We start from the raw sequence: 20,730 nt of genomic DNA, 5'->3' as shown, positions 1-20,730 counted from the left end.
TTTTAGTGACAGGAATTCTAGAAGCGACCACATTCTGCTGCTGGTGTGTTTGATACACATACAGAGCCCTCGGGATGGGCAGTCCTTGTGCATGTGGGACAAACTCTGCCTAAAGGTCTGCTGGAACATGATCTCGCTGGAGCGCTTCAGTAGAGTTACATCATTTCACCACCTGCCAAAATCACTTACTAAAGCTACAGCCAGAGCCACGCTACACACAGACTCATTCATTGTTCTGATTTGAGTGCATCAGCGTTAGCGATTACGATAAGAAGATTTTGTTTGCTTTTAAATTGCAACTGTGACCGATAATGGGACATGAGATAAAACTGTCAACCTTTGGCCCATTATAAAAAAGCAGACTGTTCGATATTTCAAACTGCATCTTTGTCACGATCCAGGTTTGTGATCTGCTGACAATGTTATAGTGGTTGACTTCATAGTAACACTACTATCTTATGAAATTATTAGCGTCAAAGGTGGCTTTCTGGGTCAGGGGTGGAATAGTCAATAAAATGATGAATGAATGAATGAATGCTAATTCTTATCAGTGATTATATTTTTATAGCAAACACTGTTGTCAACACGCTAAACTTGTACAGACTGATGTAAAATAGCAGTATGAGAAACTATTAGATATTAGAAATGAACTGACATGAGAATTTTGGCCAATAACAATAACTTTTTGGAATTTGGAAGCCTCATAGGGCGATAAAAGACATTCTTGATATTAATATTTCTGAGCCGGATTACAAAAAGTGGTCCCACTTTAAATTAAGTGGCCTTAACTAATATGTACTTACACAGGAATTAATAGTTTACTTATTGTGTAAATACATGTATTTACTGTGTACTTATGCTTTATTAAATACATGTATGTAATTACTTCTGTAATTAACTTTTGTAATTACATTTGTAAATACACTGTTGACCATCCCTTAAAGGGCCATGACACCCCCCCCCCCCCCCCCCGCTTTCGGTTAAAGTCTACTTTAGAATTTTTTCAAAAGATGCATGATTAATGGGCGTGGAGCTCCGCGAGCATCAGGCAGGAGTGGGCGTAGCCAGCAGGGGAGAACGTGAGCGAACGAAACTATCTCACAAAATAAGACAAACCGTGAGGAGACGCATGAGTTTATAGTTTACAAAGTTAAAATGCAAAGAAATGAAAAGTGATTTAATGCCCTGCTACATTTGTCATTCGTAATTTCATATACACACAACCACAATTTATATCATTATAAAGATAAGTGTGTTCATGTAAACACTATAAATGAGGACTTCTCCCTCAATCCCCGTATCCAGCAGACTCAGTGCAGCAGGTCTCCTGACCTGTCTATTTTAACCATTAGCCCTGCTGGTAATCTGGAGGATTTAGGCAAACACAGCAGCACGGCGATGTGTCTGAATGTGATCGGCCCTGACAAGATCGCGGGGGAAAACATGCAACAAACCCCGTGGATCATGGAAACAAACGCATATAAGCCTTTATGAAAGGCTAAATACTCTGTGCCGTGGGTCCGTGACGTGTCTCACAGCTCGGGCTTGACTCTGGCAGGTCTGGCAGGTCTTATGAATAATTAAGCAGCCGGCTCTTCTCATAGGATAAGAAAACTCTGCTATGAATAATAATGAGAAATCGACTCGTCATCATTGCACTTGCAGTTTTGCGCTACGTCGCCGATTTTGATCCCGCCCCAAAAATCATTTTAAACCTGGAAGCTAAAATTAGCTGACAAAAGCTCAAAATGATCCAGTTTTCCCCACAATTAAAGCTGACAGGTGCTAACATTGTCTTAACTGATGCTCAACACACACAAATCTGTTAATATAAAAAAAAAAAAAGTTCTCCAGGGTGTCCTGAACCTTTAAACCTTAACCCACCCTTAAACCTACCCACACCACCAAACCTGTCCATAACCCAACCTCTATCCCAACTCAAAAGCACCACAAGTGTTCTCAAATACATTATAAACACAGTAAGTACATTGTATTTATTTTTTTATGTAAGTACATAGTAATTAAGGACACCTAATATAAAGTGGGACCCAAAAAGGTACAGTGGGCAACTGCAAAAAAAATAATAAACTGCAAGAAACATCTTTTCCCAAAATTATTTACAAATTTCTCAGTCAAAAAATCTTGTCTAAAGATTGCATCTACTACAAGTGACGTCCTAATATGAATTAACCAGTGGAAACTAGGCATGCATCACATTTTTGGTGGCCAAAATTGAAAATGGCATCTTCGGTTTTCCCCAAAAGAGAATAATTAGCAAAAATATGAGGCCAAACAAAAGGCTATGCTGTGCCAAACAGCCCAGCAGGGCCATAGACTGTATAAATAGACAGGATGCAGAAAGTACTGCGCAATGAAACCCATTCACTTCAATGGCTTGTAGTTGGTTGGCTTGTTTGTTGCTACGTTGACCAAAGCAATGAGCAGCAGAGCGCAGTATGCACGCATTCAAAATTCAAATAGCTCAATATTATCTTTGCATGAACATCGCTAACTGGAAAGCAAATCCACTCACATGATGCGTTAACAGGGCATTTAGTAGACAGTACCTGCTGTTTGCAATAGTGCTGCTTTTCAACTAGGTATGACTGGAAAATGCACCCGCATCACATGTGTGCTGCTTGCACAACATGTACATATTGCTCCCATACGCATGACCTCCATAGAAAATGACAAACTTACACCCTAAGCCTATCAGCATTGCTTCCAAGATGCGTGCACAGCAGCCACGTTTTAATAAAACTATAGCGATTCATACCAATTTTTTAAATTGATATTGACAATGGTGTTCTGTCAATAAATCGGTACTGATTTTTCCGCCCAAGCCTACTTTATTGTATGTGTTTTTGCATTACAATATAATTTAGACCTACTTTTTCAATTGGCTTCTCAGCTGAGAGCGAGTGCACAAAACGAGAGATACATTAAATATTACAATTGTTAAACTAAACGTTCAACCTGAACTTGTGATTCTTTTATTGGTTCGTGTTCTTTAAGTTATTGTGTTAAATGTAAAAAGTCTTACAAAATAACTTTATGTAATTTGTACAGCCCTTATTTAAAACTTAACATTTATATTTCTTTACCTGGTATTAAAAGCAAGATTTAGAATAATGGTATCCTGGGATTAAGTGCAGAGCAAAAACCCCTAAAGATTCCGGATAATTAGTCCAACAGTTTTAGTGTTTCATTGCTGAAATAGCTCCACTTATCTGTTACTTAAAAATCAAGGATTCATTCAGCTTTACCCGATTTTAACCTATTTTTGTTCATGAAGAATTAAACAAATTGCTAATTATTTTCTAAACCACTTTCTCTCTTTAACATAGAGAAGAAAGAAAAGAACATGCAATAGCCAAATGTTAGCCTATTCCAACCAAAATCATCATCACAACCACAATCAAAACCCAAGAGGAGAAGTTCTTATTTATGAGTCCTGAAGGCAGCATATGGTATTACAGTGCATGTTAAGTGCAGTCTGCCTGTCCATCCATCAGCTCATGTAACACTTTATCAATTCTACATTCACAGAATCCAGAATTCTGACTGCCCTGATCTGCAATGAGGAAGCCGTCACAAAGAAATCTCACCAGGCATTTTATTACAAGGTGGGAGAAATAAAAACTACCTACAATAGTGGAGTGTATACCAGAGAACAGAATAGTCCTCCTCTAAACAGTCTATCAAACAGCAGTACTTTTTCCGTATCCTTTCCAAAAACACAGAGCCCAGCTAAAAAATACAAGTTTTTCCATTTTCCTTAGAGGAATAAAATAAGCCATCTTAGCACCAACGTGCATTTATACTCACCACACTATCAGCTCTATTTCCGCAAGGCAAACGCTTTTTAAGAATCCAACCCAAGTGTCTCAGCACCTGTAATAACATAACAGAAAAGGGTGAATGAAGCAAAATTGGTCAAGCATCTGGACAAAAAAAAAAAAAACACCTGCAATGCACACCCCAATTAAACCATCATGTCTGAGGTCAATGAATGTTGGTGGATTTTGCAGCAATTGCTAGTTTAGATGGAAAATGTCCTATCTTTAACTCTTTTTTTTCCGCTTGGGAGACTCTGGCTTTCTCTATTGTTTTCCCATCTCTTCTCAGTAAGGTAAGAGTTTAAATGAGTATAGATATGGACTTTATTAAAATGTCTAATACATCTCAAAGTCTCCATGTAATTTAGTTGTTTGTTTGTTTGTTTGTTTGTTTGTTTGTTGTTGCTTTTTTGCGATGGAACTTCCTTTTTTTCCTAAGATAAAAATGCCACAATTCTTGTTAATTAACTGTTCAGTGCTTTAGGACAATAAGTTAAAACCGTTAGTCTAAAAGCTAAAAGTTTTATATGTACCCTGAACTATGCATATAATAGCATTTTTACAGTGTGAGCTCAAATTAATGTATTCACAGACTGCACAAAAGCTGTAAGTTTTGAAAAGAAAAAGCACTGACAATGATATGTCTTTCTGATGTCTGTGCTTAAATGGCATCAAATAAGGTGTCATTTAAAAAGCTTTGCATGCTTTGTGTATGCCAACACACACACACACAAACAAATAGTGTATATGCAGTAGGGGTGTCACGATTTTGATTTTTAATCGAAATCGATCGAAATTTATGCTCAACTTCGAATATTGAATCATAAAATAGAATCGTCGATGCTGCCACGCCCTCATGTCCCGTTAGCTTTGCTTGCCAAGCGGGAAAAAACATGCTTGTTGAAGTGCTTGTTAAACTGCAGAAGCAGGAGACCCGTCGACAGAACTTAAACCCTCTCCTCTTTTAATGAAGTCGCCGGTGTGGAAGTATTTTGGATTTCCAGTTAGTTATGTTGACAACGTTCGTGTTGTCGACAAAAAAAAACACAGTTTGCAAGCTCTGCTATGTATGTATTACGGTTGGGATGATAGACGATAGGCGCATCGCGATCCTCCGCCCCGCACCCGTTGCAAATCCGCTCGCGAAAAGTACACACTCAGGCCCTGTTTACACTAATTTGTCTGTTTTGAAATGGCATTTTAGAACAACAACGATCCACGTCCACAATGGTGTGTAGCATTTCTGAGCAGCCCTCCTTCCTCACTACCGCTGAAAACACACATCACGTGACCACATACACTCATTCACACACAGATACAGACGCACACACATTGTCATGCGTTTGAGACAGCGGGTCAAGGCAGTTAGCGAGTCAGTAGACTGCTTCCATCTTTTACTTTCACACAAGTACTTAGTCATTTTAGCGAACACCTCAGGTACTGTTGGCTGGTTTCTGTTGGTTGTGCACCTTTTTTACCGACGCCATTATAACGACACAGATCACAGCCTATTCACGAGTCCCGCAGAAAAAAGTGATTGACAGGTTGTAATTATATGTTTAACTTACCTTTATTCATTTACTGTATGATTTGTTTATGGATAAAACAAAGACCATGCAAGTCAGGTAGTTTAAACGGTAGGCTACAAATAATTAATTCGTTATTAATTAATTAATTAATTAATTAATTAATTATTCATAATCGAAAATCGAATCGAATCGTGACTTTAGATTCGAAAATGTAATCGAATCGAGGATTTGGAGGATCGTGACACCCTTAATATGCAGGGCTATTGTTCCCACACCTAGACACTTCCAGTGAACGGCTGATGTGACTTTTTAAAATTTTATACGGTTCCTTTTTCAGAATCAATGTTCTAATGTAATTCAAATATAATCAGTTACGTAGACTCCAGCATTCATTTTGTCGTTCAAGCGTAAACCGAGATGAAAAGCCATTAACATGTATGCGTATGTCAGGATCAGCAAGCTATAGCGCAGAACTCCATTGAAAATAGTTGGGTAAAATAAATGTTTAAATTTTTAAAGACATGGCATGGGAAAATCCAATTTAATGCAGTGCTTCTCATACAATTTGAGACCCACTTTATATCGTATGTCAGGCAGTGGCGATTGTTGATTTTTTAAAAGAAAACAGACCTTTATCGTGCTGATTTTGTTATTTAATGCAGTTTACCAGAAGCACTTGACCCAGGTTACTGTAAAATTAAATGTCAGCATACACCCTATATCAGGGGTGGCCAACCCTGTTCTTGCAGAGCCACGTTCCTGCAGATTTCAGTTGCAACCCATATCAAACACACCTGCTTGTAATTATCATGTGGTGTCCAGGTCCTAATTAATTGATTCAGGTGTGTTTGATATGGGTAGAAACTGAAATCTGCAGGAAGGTGGCTCTCCAGGAACAGGGTTGGCCACCCCTGCCCTATAGTAACAGTTTACCATACGGTTCCATTAGTTAATGCGTTCAATAGCATAAACAAACAATATGATTATTAAAGTATTTTTAATCTTTAAAAACATTAGATAATAAACATGCAGTTGTTCATTGTCAAATTAGAATTTTAATAATGAAGAAGTAAAAGTTGAAATTAACATTAATGAGCATTAGAAAAATGTTGTTCATTTGTATTTCATGTTAGTAGAAACATTACAATAGGGTTCCAAAAAACAACTATACTTTAGGCTTACATCAGCTGACATAACAACAGGTGGATTTCACTAATGTCACTGTCAGCATTATTAAGCACATGACGTACAAGTTGAAATTCCAAGATAAGGGCACACCTAAGCCTACCACATAAAAAAACAGGTTCCACCACTGTCAGGTAAAAACTGATTGCATATGTTCACCCTATAGTGTCTATTCATTTACCCTACATACTTTAATGTTTAGGTTTTCCTAAAATGTGCCAATATCTTTTTGATTCTGAAAAAATGGTAGGCACTTATCAGTAAGTGTAAGGGTCAGGACACCAAACAACAAGCACCAACTTAAATGTGTTGTCGCCTTGCTTTGGATTGCATCTGGACCTAAAAGCTATGTGTAAACCATACTTTTACCAAGAAGTGAGGATCGGGGGAGGCGGGGTGGAATTATGGGAATATTCCAGGAGAAATAACAAAATGTGAGGGTGAAGGGGAATGGGTTTGAAATACGGAAGACTTCCAGGAAAACTAGAGTGTTGGCAGGTATAGAATAAACACACCAAACTGACAAAAGCCGACTGAAATGACAGCCGCATTTTACATTTGCACTAGAGAATGTGTCTACCTCATGGGGGCAGTAGTGTGTATTCGCAAACCAAATATATGCGCACAGACAAAATGTAAACAAAGCAGCATTCAGTACCATTATCACCGTAATTGTCACTCAGCATGGAGGCATTTGCTCATCCAAATTTGTCTGATAATGTAAATATTTGAGAAATGTAGCAAAATTACAGCCGGCCACTTTGTGATCCTTCTTGGCTGAAATTGTTTACTCGCTACGTCACTACACTATTTCACACTCCCAGTCAAAGGGTGCTTTCACATCTGTGTTTCAGTTCATTTGGTATGGAACAAGGACAACAAATGATACATTGTAGCATTTTACTCCCGTTTGGGTTCTTTTCACACTACACTGAATGCTTTGGTCCGAACTGGTTGAAAAGAACCAAATTACAGTCATGTGACAAAATCCACATCACTCATTGGCCAGATGTTATTGAACTTATTTCCTAAACTGATTTTCGATTGGTCAGAATAAACATGCGGGAAAATGCCAATAGAACTCCCACAAGCAAACAAACTGGCAGACACAAAATGTTGCTTTTAACTATGTAGGAATAACTGCGCTAGCTGATTGTATCCCTGGTCATAGTATACTATATAGACTATCACTTTAGACAAACTATACATTTTGAGAACGAAGCGGGCCATGGCTGAAAAACAAGATGCATTGCAGACGGTAAGGGTGCATCACAAGTCACTTCAGGAAGAGGCATGAATTAATTTTGCTAAACTACGACATGGTCATCTTCCGGAAATATTACCAATGATCCATTAGGATCAGGTCTCTCTCTCTCTCTCTCTCTCTCTCTCTCTCTCTCTCTCAATTCAATTCAATAATTGCTTTTTTTCCATGACAAATGTTATAAATGTATTGCCAAAGCAGTTATAAAGTTACATAAAAATAAAAGAATATACATATTTAATAAAAATAAAAATAAAAAAGTAATCAGTAGTAGTAGTATTAGTAGTGGCAAAAAAAAAAAAAAACTACGGAAGCTGGATTAGTCCAAAAAGGTGCAGTACTTTCTGGGGTTGGGTCTGTTCTAGTTCAGATCATGTTTTTACCACAAAACTCCAGGGTTCGTTTGAAAGCACTTTTTTTGGTCCACTTTTGGTGCGCACAAGTGCAATTGCTACATTCACACCTGCCAAAACGAACCGCACCAAGTAGCAAAACAAACTCTGGTTCGATTTAACCAAAGTAAATATTGCAGATGTGAAAACACCCTAATTCATTGTAAATAACCAGTCTCTCACCATTCTCACATGCTGAATTGAGCCAAAGAACTCTAGCCTTAACTCAACGAGAGTTGATGTGTGCTATACATTAAACCAACTAGCCTGACTGACGGCCTGAAGAAGCCCAAAGTTCAACATACCTGCCACATACAGGTAAATTAGGCCTTATATTAAAAATTATATTTAAAAGATTTTTAATGAAAGAAAGAAAGAAAGAAAGAAAGAAAGAAAGAAAGAAAGAAAGAAAGAAAGAAAGAAAGAAAGAAAGAAAGAAAGAAGGAAAAAGAAAGAAAGAAAGAAAGAAAGAAAGAAAGAAAGAAAGAAAGAAAGAAAGAAAGAAAGAAAGAAATAAAGAAAGAAAGAAAGAAAGATAGAAAGAAAGAAAGAAAGAAAGAAGTTGGTGAAAGGAGGTGAAAAGAAAACAGGGCAGCTTTCCCAGGCTTAGATCTGGAATTCATTTCTACATTCATGAATAACCATCCTGGTCTCACCCTGAGTGTGCTGTAACTTCTGAGGGACTCGTATGCTGCTTTTCACAACCGAGCAGTAAAACATACATTGACATGGCTGTTAAATTACAGCTATTGGCAGGTTTCAGTGGTCTCTTGTCTACGAAGGTTAAGCATGAACAGTGATGGGTGGAAACTACTTCTTCCAGGCTGCCAGCTCCCAGTCCATGTCTCGTGGGTCTCTGAGGCTTCTTTGTGCCTTTGCACCTGCTGTGTCTATCTGTTTTCCAGAGCTGCGTACGTTCCAATTAGCTCAGATTATTGGCCTGTGCTCGCTAAGTAAAGTAGCAGGTGTCGTTACAGTGTTAGGCTAAACAACGTCTGATCTGAGAGAAAAGGGGATAGCCAAGATTTGTTATAGGCTGACTAGGGAATTAATCCTGTTTGGAATTGGTTCGATTTCATTGCCAATCACGTATAAAATGTCAATGAGTTAGAGGAAATACATCCAATACACTGGAAACATTTACAGAAGTCATTCTGAATTAGGCAATCGCTTAACTACATCATGTCCTCACAAAGTCCAGTAAAACAGTCATAAAACTTTGCATTAGGCCCAAAACAAGGTGACACTGTCTTGTATTTATACCAGTGCTACAACAGTACCCAAGCCTTAAAAAAATACTGAAGTAGCATTTAGGTAGAAGGAGATAGAAGAATCAATGCTTGAAGTCAAAGATGGACACCCTTTAATTTGGCAGTGTCCCATAAGGCAAAGCCAAAGAGATCTAACCACAAATGTCTGCCTAACACCTCACTAAGAGCCAACGTTTAAAAATAGGTAATGTGGAAAATCAAACAGTAAGCAACTGCAACAACAGCAGAGGAGTGACACCTATGATGAGTGCCTGAACCAAAAAAACTGCACAAGAACACACCAAAATGGCAGCAGCCGACTGAAATGAGTGGACGTGTCTTCCCACACCCGCACAGTTTCACAATAGTTTTCAATCACCACAGAGGAATTCATTTAGCAATTAAGTCAGAGTAAAAATATTGTAATAATCCTTATTGTTTGCAAATATTTAAGAAATTACAGCTGGCTTCTTTGTGTTCCCCCTTGACTTGAATCGTTTGCTCGGTTTTGCCACTTCAGCTTGAGTTCTCATGCTTGAATTTGTTGCTGAATAACCAATCTCTCTTTCACTGATGACTGACATGATATGCTGAATCAGGCCATCTCGGTCTGGCATTACCCCAACGAGAGGTGACATGTGGCACACCAATCAACTTCGTTTTGCATTTTCTCCCTAACTGTAATTAAATTAACTTTCACTTGACTTAAAATAGATACAAACTTGAATTTGGTGTACCATTATGGCAATAAAAAATATTTTTTATTATTTAAATAAAATCTTAATATTATTCTGTTTAAACATATGTTTAACAGAAATATCCAAATCATATATATTCAGAAATGAGTCCATGTAAGTGTCTGAAGTATCAGAAATTAAGTATTAAATGAGTATACATTCAAAATTACATTATTATTATTTAATAATACTCCAGTGTAGTAGAAGTAATAATAGATTTTGAGGAATGTGTAAATTGTACAGCTGGACAATGCTTGTGGCCTATACATCTGTGTTTTTTAATGCACTATTCTGGTGAATAGGTCTTGTTGACATTCATTAAAAAAGTCCCTTGCCGTGTTTGTAAATGAGTCAGCCGCTTTGAATATATACTACAAATGTTGTTTTTCTTTATATTTGAATTTTTTTTTAAATATAGGCCTACTTTTAAATGAGAAACTAAAAGTAAATCAAGACATCCATCACAAAATTATTATTATAATAACAGTATATGCAACCTCACAGAGAGGTACAGTAGAGTTTATTTTACGCACCAAGCAGTTGTGTGTTGCATCCATAGGTTATCTAAGTTTGACCAATCAGATGAGGCCCTACTATCTTTACATCGGCTGAGATATTATGTAATTGACCAGACCAGCCCAAAGGTGAACCTATAGTGCCTCAGAGCAGACAAATAAATACTAATGACCAGTGTACAGACAAGCGGTGAAAAAGACAACAGCTAATAAGAATCAGAATATCATTCAATGTGTTCAGGCATTTATGGTGTCTAAATGTTTTTAATTGATGGATATCAGAAAAATATCAATATTAACAGTTTTAAGTGCTAACTGTTTTAGTATGATCATAACGTTAAAAAAAATAATTGTTAAAAACAGCATTTCTCTAAACAAGTTAGAGCTGGGTGATTAAAACATCATTGTCTGAACATCATTGTCAATTACAATAAAAAAAGTTTGAGTTTGGTATGAAGTTTTGGTATGAAGGCTATAGTTTTATTCAAATGTGGCTGCTGAGCTGCCAATAAGCTTATGCCTAGTTCAGACTGCATGATTTTAGCCCTGATTTTGACTCGCCAACAGGTTTTGAGAAATCTGCCCCAAATGCCTGAAATCACAGGCAAATCAGTGCTCGTGCACGCAAGTAACAATCACACAGTATGAACGATCAAAGACACGATCTGGGAGAAACGCCGATGTGTCGCAGATGCCTGTGAGGTATTTGTCATGCTAAATATCTGGTGCTGTCAGTGATTTAAATCATGCTGTGTGAATTGAGTTTTGACTGAAAATAACATCAGCGATCGCCTACAGCCAATGAGAGAGCAGCATTTGCTTGTGTGTGTGTGTGTACCTGCAGGCCAGCAAGAGGTTGAGGGAAAAGTTCTAAGCGCTCATTTTCGGTTTATTTGGACCCAATGAATTGAAATACAGAATTTGGACCATCTTTAGTTTAGTCATACAGAAAGCTAAAAAAGAAAGTTGAGGAGAACATTAAATTCCCTTTAAATTAATTCCCTTTAAACCCGGTGAGCAAATATGTACATTTTCTACCCCATTAAAGGCTTCTAACAAAAGATATACTACATGTTTTTGGCTGTGAGACGTAGTTTGGACGAAGTTGTCGGCGAGTCTTCCTATTGTAAAGTCATGCAATGTGAAAGCCCCTGTTGCCGATCCATCTTGCAGTTTAAACAAAGCAGCGACAAAAGCCTAGCCCAGATAGTCATGCAGTGTGGAAACATCTGTGACAAGACAACTTTGAAAATCATGCAGTCTGAACTCTGCATTAGGGTGTAAGTTTGTCATTTCCAAAGAAAGCATGCGACTTGTGCCATGAATCCTGAGCAACGCACACATGGTGTGCGAGCGGCGTGTACGTGACGTGCGTGCATTTTCCCGATGCACCTAGAATGCTGCGAGCACACCGCAATTCTAATTACCTCAGACAAACACAGCGCACTCAAACACTGCAGAGATTTTTACTTTTCTCCATAAACTTGTATCAGAGCTGCAGCATAGGTTTGTCCATTTATCATCCTCTGAGGAAATGGTTAATGGTCGCCTAGTTACAGAAAGACGCCAGGGGAGCGCATGAGCGCAAAGCACATTGAAGATGGTGAAGCAAACCACACGCTCAAGCTTTCCACGTCCAAGTTTTGGGTTTCGTCATTGCCACTAGAATAACAACACACATGAAAATGAGTGCCGTATAGCAGCAGTGAAGAGACTGTAAATAAAAAAGGATGTAAGGATGTCGCCAGAAGGGCTTTTTGGTTTCTTTGTTTGTGCATTGTAGCCACTAGCACCCCATCTGGAAGATTTGTTTTAGAATGGGGTGTAATGTCGTCATTCAGCTCCACAATTTTTGATGTTATAATATGTATTTAAATTACAGTTAATTTCTTTCCTTGAAAGTTCAGATTTGATTATAATTATTTGTTGGATTTACAGAGTTTGAAGTTTACTGTATCATTATTACTGACACCATAAAGTTAGCTTTTGATTGTTCATCATTTACACTTTACCATTGCACACACTTTTGTAAAATTTGATCAAGTTTAAGAGTCAGTTTAAGGGTGCTTTCACACTTAGACTTTTGTTTCGGAACTGTCTTGTTTGCCCAGTTAGTGCGGTTCGTTTGGCATATGTGAAACCAGCAATCGCGCTCGGATCAGCGCCAAATCAGTCATTCCGAGATCGCCTGAATGAGGTGGTCTCAGTTTGATTGAAACTAACTCTGAAGAGTATTGATTGTAGAGAGAAAGCGATACGATCCGAGCCCTGTTATATCATAGTGGTTTATAGATATGTAATAAGCATACGGCTATATAAAGAGAGAATTATAAGTAGGGTGGGAGGTCATTCCAGACATCCCAAGTCTCCCTGATGTTTTAGGAGTCTCCAGCAAATGCACAGAGACTCCCGGAATGCCCGCTAACGAGTGATAATCTCCCGGAAATTGCGCTTCTCCCTCCCAGTCCTCAAATATACCGCACAACCTTGTCACCCATCTCCACCGCATTCTTCCTCGCTCTTCAGACACGTCCCGCGCACCCTGTCAAACATCACCTCCCCTGACAGCTGAGTGAGACTTTTCACAATAAACCATGAAACTCTGACCAATGTGAGGAAAGTTTACTTGCACGTGACTTGTTTTAGCTGTTTTGGTCCGTTTGGAACTTTGCCGCGTCAAAGTGAATCACACCATAAGCAAAGAGCAACAATGTAACAATTTGAATCCTTGTTTCGGAACAAATGAATCGATTCACAGGTGTGAAAGCACCCTAACACTTACGTTTATTTAAATATTTCATTAAAGAGATGAGATTTTTTTTTTTTTTACATTTTTGTTTTTGACTATTAAAACTATTAACCTAAGTAATGTTGGTAAATTAAAATAAAGTGGTTAAAAAAAAAAAATCTTAACATTCCAAATAGGACAGTTAAAAATAGTCAATAATTATCAACAACCAATGATATGAAACATGATATTGTGATAATTATTTTTCTGTATAACCCAGCCCTAAGACAAATGTTACATCCCAAGAAATATTAATCGTAATACTCAATAACATCCATTCCATATAGCATATTTTTCCAATACAGAACAGAAAACGCAAAACAGTCAACTAATCTAGGTGTTCTTTAGCTGTTACAGTACAGCAAGACACCAAAAAGTCATTGCGACAACCTACTACTCGCACTTTAATCAGTTCTTTCTATCAGAGCAGATAATGCCAATAGCATTATACAAAACAACAGGTTTCCATCAGCGACCGTTAGGGAGATTACAACAGGTTATCATGCAAACTGTGGGATTAACTTGGTAACATCAACACCACGCTGTCGAATCACCTTTTAGAGGAACAAATCACCATGGCAACTTGTATTCTCGGGTTTAGCTCAGGTGAGCAATTATTCCCTCCATTCTAAGCTTTTAAGCCGAGACCTTTGTTTAAAGCAACAATACCGTGTCCAATACTTTACCGAACACACCAGAGTGCAATCTTCCACTGGCAGACCTCAATATCAACAATCTGCTTCCCCCTGATAACCTTAATCAATACACACTGTTTTAAACAGTTTTTTTTTCTCCCTCAAGTGAAAGAAAACAGTTTGTTGTCTGCGGTACAGTTATAAGCAGGGGACCTACATTCACACTGAGAATGTGCTAAAAGAAAACAACCTTTCTTTAGAAAGACTGCTGTCGAAATTGAAACTTCACATACTTGAGCACGCAAAACATTTTGGGCAAATCTTCACAATGCTACCTAGCTAAAAGGAAACAGATGTCACGGTTTCCTTTCAAAGTGCAGTTACTCTTTCCTCCTACACACCAAAGTGACAGTTCTGTGGCGTAGGGGAGACTGTTTCCTCATCTCTCCTTTCTCTCTCTCTCATAAAGAAAGATGGAGGCTCCGGCAGACGCTTTCCCTTCCCCCATCAGTCGCAATAAAGTAATGGGGGGAGGTGTTCGTTAACTGTTGATGCACCTGGTAGATAAGCCAAACACCTTCTCTATTGTTCGCAGGATCTTACATCTGACAGGAAGCAGGCAGATAAAAAAGGCCGTAATCATGTGTGATTTAAATAGAGCTGCAGCGGCTCAGGCACAAAGGTTACAGTTTGCATATTCATCACTAAACGGCGGTTGCCTTGACACTAATGCTAAATAATCTGGGGAGGTGATAGTATCTATGAATCAGGGACTGTGCTTATGAGCCGAGCATAAGGGAAAGATAATGGTCATGATTGTTGGCCAGTCACAAGTTTGCAAAGTATAGATTTCCTTACTTTTTTGTTGTCGTTTTTACCCAAGTCCCATCAAACAAATAGTTATTTTCAATGCAGGAGGGATCTAATCTGTAATGCCAATGTGTCAGAATGATATGAGATATAAATAAATATAAAATAAAAGTTATAATTAAACTAGGGCTGGGCGATTAATCAAAGTAATCAAAATCGACATTCAGAACTTAAAATCAATCAAATTTAAAATCAATTAGTGCACCCTTCATTCAGAAATCTCTCACATGTAGTATGTGAGCATATTTACGGTACAATCCTGTCAGTAAACTAGGAGGGCAAAAACATAAAATAATCATTTATTAATCATAATTGAGTGAAAATGTTCAATTATTCGAGATTTTGATTTTAGGCCAACTTGCTTAGCCCATAACTATCAAGTCATTTTAATGACCGCTACAATGTTGCGTTAAATAGCAGATCGTGATCAAATGCTGTTTTCTCACTGCTGTCTTTTTTTTTTGTTGCATATATTTACATATTCATCTAATTCATATTCAGCCGTATTGTAAGTTGTGGCATATGGAATACAGTTCGCGGGTCTAAGCCGCTATCCATTTAAATGAGAAAATATTTGTTTATTATGGCGGCAAATCAACATCAATCGAGCGCAGTAGTGACGTTTACGCACAAGGAGAAGTGAACTGTGAGCAGATTACAGGCCTACATGCGAGGAAACTACAGCTCGCGCACGCACACGGGATCTTCACATGCTCCCTGAACTGATCCACCATGAGTAAACGGGCCTCGCATTATCATCTGTGCGCACGATGTGCACTCTCGCAAGCTAGGTCATGCCTATAGCGCACGCGTGAGATTTTTGTCAGTCCTGGGGCAGGACTTGGTTTACTTGTTATCTCTAACGCTATTGGTTATTCGCCCTTTCCGGAAGTTAGCTGGGATTGGACGCAGGTTATGATGATCCACTTTTGATCTGTATGATATGGAAATCTAGTTTAAAATATAAGAGATATATCTTATCATAATGTCATAAACCAGGCTTAATTTACCCGCCCTTGTGGAAGTTAGCCGGGATTGGACGCAGGTTAAAAGATCATGCCACTAAATATATGATGATGTGCACACGTGAGGCCCGTTTCCTCACGGTTGATTAGTTCAGCGAGCGTGTAAAGATTCCCTTTGCGTGTGCAAGCTGTAGTTTCCTTGCGTGTAGGCCTGTAATCTGCTCGCGGTTCACTTCTCCTCGCGTGTAAACATCACTGCAGCGCTCCATTAATTTTGGCAGTGATTTGCCACCATAGTTTATTAACATATTCCTCTTTAGTCATATCACACATCAAAGTGAATCTGACAATCATGGTGTACACAACAGTCTCTGGACTTGCTGCATCACATACACTAATATTTTAACAATTAAAAAAAAATAATTCTGGTCATCAGATATTAGACAAAGATAATTATATTGTGATCTTGATTTTCGAAAGTATTACATTACTTTGTAAATGTTTCTTTTTACCATTTGTTGAGTCTCCCCATACATTTAATAGAGTGATTGGAACCAGAAGCCGCTTTGCATAATGTCACACTTAACAATACATCATGGCTTTAAAACACTCCAGTGTCCCCGTATCTGTGTTTACTCTCAGTAAACAGCGATTAACTCATGACCTTCACAGCCATTCACAGTCATTTCTGTTGAGCATGTGAACACAATGACAAATCAACAATGTTTAAGAATTGCTTAAATGTTATCAAATGGATGTTTTTAAACATTTTCGTACCGACTGGTATCGAAATTTAAGTATCGTGACAACACTACAGTCATATGAAGAGCTAATGTTGGTTAACGGTATATAACTACGAATGTATTTTGCCTTTTCTATATCTCCAATCAAAGAAGGAAAACTAACTTCAGAGCGAGTACTGCTCTGAAGAATATTTCTGTTTGGTTGTTTTTTAGGATGTGTATGGCTTGTTAGGATAGGACAAACTTCTAAATATCTGAATATGAGGATAAAAAAATTCTGAACACTGAGAAAAATCACATTCATTTTTTTTATTGTGGTTCTATGCATATAACTAATCAAACATTAAGTTTTCACATATTTGTTAGGGATTTTACTAAATGGAACATAATCTTTATTTAATAGGTTTGATTTTTGTAATAAAAGAAAAAATGCTATAACTGACACAGCAGTGCAATGTTGTTCCAGTCGGCTTTTTCTATAAATATTCCCTTGCAATTTAAGATTGATTTTGTGGTTGAGGGTTACATGTATTCCTGTTGAGGGCAAAGCTGGATTTAATCATGATCTTTCAGAAATCATTCTAATTTGATTACTGCTCATTATTATTATTATGAATAAAAACATCTGTGCTGCTTCACATTGTTTTTTTTATGTTTTTGTAAACCTTGATACACTAAAAATATAAAGTCAGTCAGTGCCGTGTGAGGTAGAGCACCATCACGAAAAGACATAGACTTAGAATGACCAAAGTTTGATAACCAGCACATGGATCTTTCCCAATCCCATCCTCATCTCCATCTCTCTCTCCAACTTAATTTCCTGCTTGATCATTGTCCTGTCTTAATAAAAAATAATTCCCAAAGCTAAAGAAAGATGGAATGCACCCTTGCTGTAATATAATTGTATTAACTGTATTAACTCCGCTCTGAAAAAAATGAAACTATTTCCTTAGGCCAACTAAACGGCATTCTGATGTGACATGCCACACTGAACCATTTCATAAACCCATCTAAAGCTCTAGCATTCATTTTTCCAGTGTTCAAAATAATGAAATGAGTAAAAGTTAGAGTTGCTTAATTTGTGAACCAAAGAAGCCGCAATTATGATTAAGACTTCTGGCACTTTCAAAACTTTGCCTGAGGGTAAAACATGTCGCAAAGGCTGGTTAATTAGTCACGGACATGTTAAACTATGCAATCAAAGTTTCATGACAAAAATTATTAACAATTCACTTTCACATAGATAGAGATCGGAGATCAACAGCTCTGGTCTTTCACTCCTTTGAACTCCAAATATTCCCATTAGCAGCCACCCCTAATTTGCATAAAATTGACCTCTGCTCACTGCCAACGACAGATGCCACACTTGTTTCTTTGGAAAATCCAAGCTCTTATAGAAAAACAGAGCCGTCAGTGTAAACCTCTCTTATGACTGACACGGTTGTTTTTGTTTTTTGTTTTTTTGTGTTTTTTTTTTTTTGGGAGGGGGGATGTGCGACAGTGTCAGTACACTGCTTTAATCTTTCGCTTTCACGCGTATACTTAGTAATCTTAGCGAAAACTTCAGTTGCTGTTGGTTGTGCGTTTTTTTTTTGTCAACGCCATTATAACGATACAGATCACTCTGCCTATTCATGCCAGAGTCTCTTGGAAAAAGTGATTGACAGGTGGTGATTTCTGTGTAAATCATCTTTATTTATGATTTGGTTATGGGTAATTTACCACTGTCGACGACGATGACATCGTCCATCGCAATGTTTCACATTAGACATCGTATAATGGCAAATTGGTTGACATCGCCCAACCCTGATGCCGTTCAAGCAACCACCCTTGAAAACACCACCTGATTGACATTGATTTGTTAACCTTTTCATTTCTCTGGATTAAAACACAGAATTAAATCCACATGTTAATAATTGATGTATTTGCACAAATTTACCATAATAAACAGCTAGTGATGCTTTGGATCTTAAAGCATTGACTCTTTCATGGTCAAATCTCAGAGATTGATCTTGTAAAAACATCTCCAGACACAGATAAGCTCAACTTTTGTTTTCTAAAGCTGGCGCAGTAACCATTTTCTGCCCAAAGCCAAAACATGGAAATTCAATATTGTTGTGCAGCTCGAGTCTTGGAATTGTGGACACAGATTACATGATGGATACAGGGCAACACCAAAGCAAACTCCTCTGGCTCCAATCCATCACCGCACCTTCAAAACTCAGAACAGATGCGTATCTATGCTCCGAAAGCAAAATAGTTTGGCTTTTATTAGATTTCAGATCTTTTCAGATAAACTTTTGAAGAACCGCGTGACAAATATTCCTAAAAATGGGCAGGATGATAAGTAAAAGCCTTGGTTGGAACGCAATTTGTCAACACTGTCCATCATGTTGCGGAACAAACCCAGAAGTTAAGAGTTTTGTTAGGCCTATATTTTCCTCCATTCTCTATTTTCCAAACCAATCTCTGCCTCAAGATTAGCCGCTCTCCACTCTGTGTTTCTATGGCAACACTCAAAAAAAAAAAACCAAAAGGCGTTTAGAAAGAAAATAGCATTTATTGTGGTTGAAAATTATATATCAAATTTAGCGATTTCAAAAGAAACTGTAATAAGAGCAACAAAATAAACCATTTCACATCCAAAATTGCCTGTGTAGACATCGATCGAACTTGTTTGAGCTTCGGTTGTGAATAAAGCTTGGTTTTGAAAGTGCTCAAACTCACGCACCTTGATCCCTGAAACAATACACACCTGTCGAAGAGGAATTATCCAGAGAATAGTCAACAAACAAACTGAGCTGCAACTCTTGTGAAGGGTTTAAGGGTCTTTTGGAGGGGGATTTGTGAAATGGTCATGACTGACAGGTTGGACTGATACTATACTAGAGTAAATTACAGGTAATTTCAGGTTGGAAATGGAGACAGTCAAAACCGCTGTCCCTCAAATCGCAAGCAGTCAAGAATTTGAAATAATTAGCATACATAGTAAGTTCTCAAACCATTGGTGACAAGCTTCAAACTCGCTTGGTTACAAAAACGCTTGAACATTTCTGAAACAATTTCATTTGAACATTTCTGAAACAATTTCAAAGTGGCTGTCGGTAGTGCATGACACAAGAAGGCTGTTTCCTATGTTTACAGATAATGAGCTTGTATTTGTCTTGTCTGAAGAGGCTAAATTATTGTGGAATGGACACATGCTCATTTGGCACAATTTTAGTTACATAATGCCAATTAAAGGCCCATTTTGAACAGGCATTTATGAATATTATAACTGTGTCTTTCCCCGATAAGCCATATTTCCGTGTTTAGCAATGAATTCTTGATCATTTTGCTTAAATGTAAAGTAGGGATGCACAATTCTGGCTAAAATGAGAATCACAGTTTCTTTTTTGCTTAAAATCAAGATTTTCATATGATTCTGTATATGTTAAATACGGGTTTTATATTAGACCTATGTGTAGCTCTACTGTTGGTTAAACTAGTAAATTTTGCAAAGATTTGGAATGGTGGACCTAAATAGACATTAAATCTGTCCTGTATAGGACTGTTCTGAATTCAACTAATCATGATTCTGAAGTGAAATTATTGTGTTTGAGACAAATGCTAGTAATTTGTCATTGACAACATTATTAGACTTTTTTTTTTCACTGATAAAATGAGACATTTTATCAGATTCAAATCTTGCATTATAAACTGACACTGTTGAACATTTATTTTTATGCACAATACTTTGTGTTCGCTATGAAAGAAAAACATCAAATGCTTGCCATAATCATAACTCTAAAACGCGATATGATGACTTAAATGATGTGTGCGCTTTTGGTTTCACTTTCACTGCAGAGTGCAGCTCATGGCTGCTGTCACTTTGTGATTAAAATTATACCAATCATCTTTCCCGCACGGCTCCCAAAACAATCGCTCTGTACAACAAACTGAACGTTATTTATAACTTTATTACCTGTTATTCACAGCCTATGCAGGTTCTGTTCACTAAAGCAGACTATATTGGCAG

At 37.7% G+C, this 20,730-nt stretch overlaps 2 protein-coding genes across 34 annotated transcripts in view; one reads left to right on the top strand and one right to left on the bottom strand.

Moving 5' to 3' along the window:
• si:ch211-51h4.2 overlaps positions 1–20,730 on the top strand; it is a 458,725-nt gene that overhangs the window by 337,700 nt on the left and 100,295 nt on the right. For 16 of the 31 annotated variants that reach the window (XR_015502345.1, XR_015502336.1, XR_015502339.1 and 13 more), the window contains one exon: positions 3,550–3,626. The exons of 9 other annotated variants lie outside the window; for them this stretch is intronic. The gene's annotated coding sequence lies outside the window, so the exon portion shown is untranslated. Of the gene's footprint in view, positions 1–3,549; positions 3,739–20,730 lie in introns of those variants that run through there. 6 more of the 31 variants (XM_087273285.1, XM_087273260.1, XM_087273286.1 and 3 more) reach the window with 2 other exon arrangements.
• The window catches only part of tbl1xr1a (TBL1X/Y related 1a), a 123,877-nt gene that overhangs the window by 48,006 nt on the left and 55,141 nt on the right, over positions 1–20,730 (bottom strand). For all 3 annotated transcript variants that reach the window (XR_015501958.1, XM_087272392.1, NM_001020583.1), the window contains 1 exon segment: positions 3,829–3,894. The gene's annotated coding sequence lies outside the window, so the exon portion shown is untranslated.

This window comes from Danio rerio, chromosome 11 (assembly GCF_052040795.2).
Source record: "Danio rerio strain M-AB ecotype USA chromosome 11, GRCz13ab, whole genome shotgun sequence".
Lineage (NCBI taxonomy): Eukaryota > Metazoa > Chordata > Actinopteri > Cypriniformes > Danionidae > Danio > Danio rerio.
Note: the sequence above shows the minus strand (reverse complement) of the source record. Positions and strands in the feature narration are given on the sequence as shown.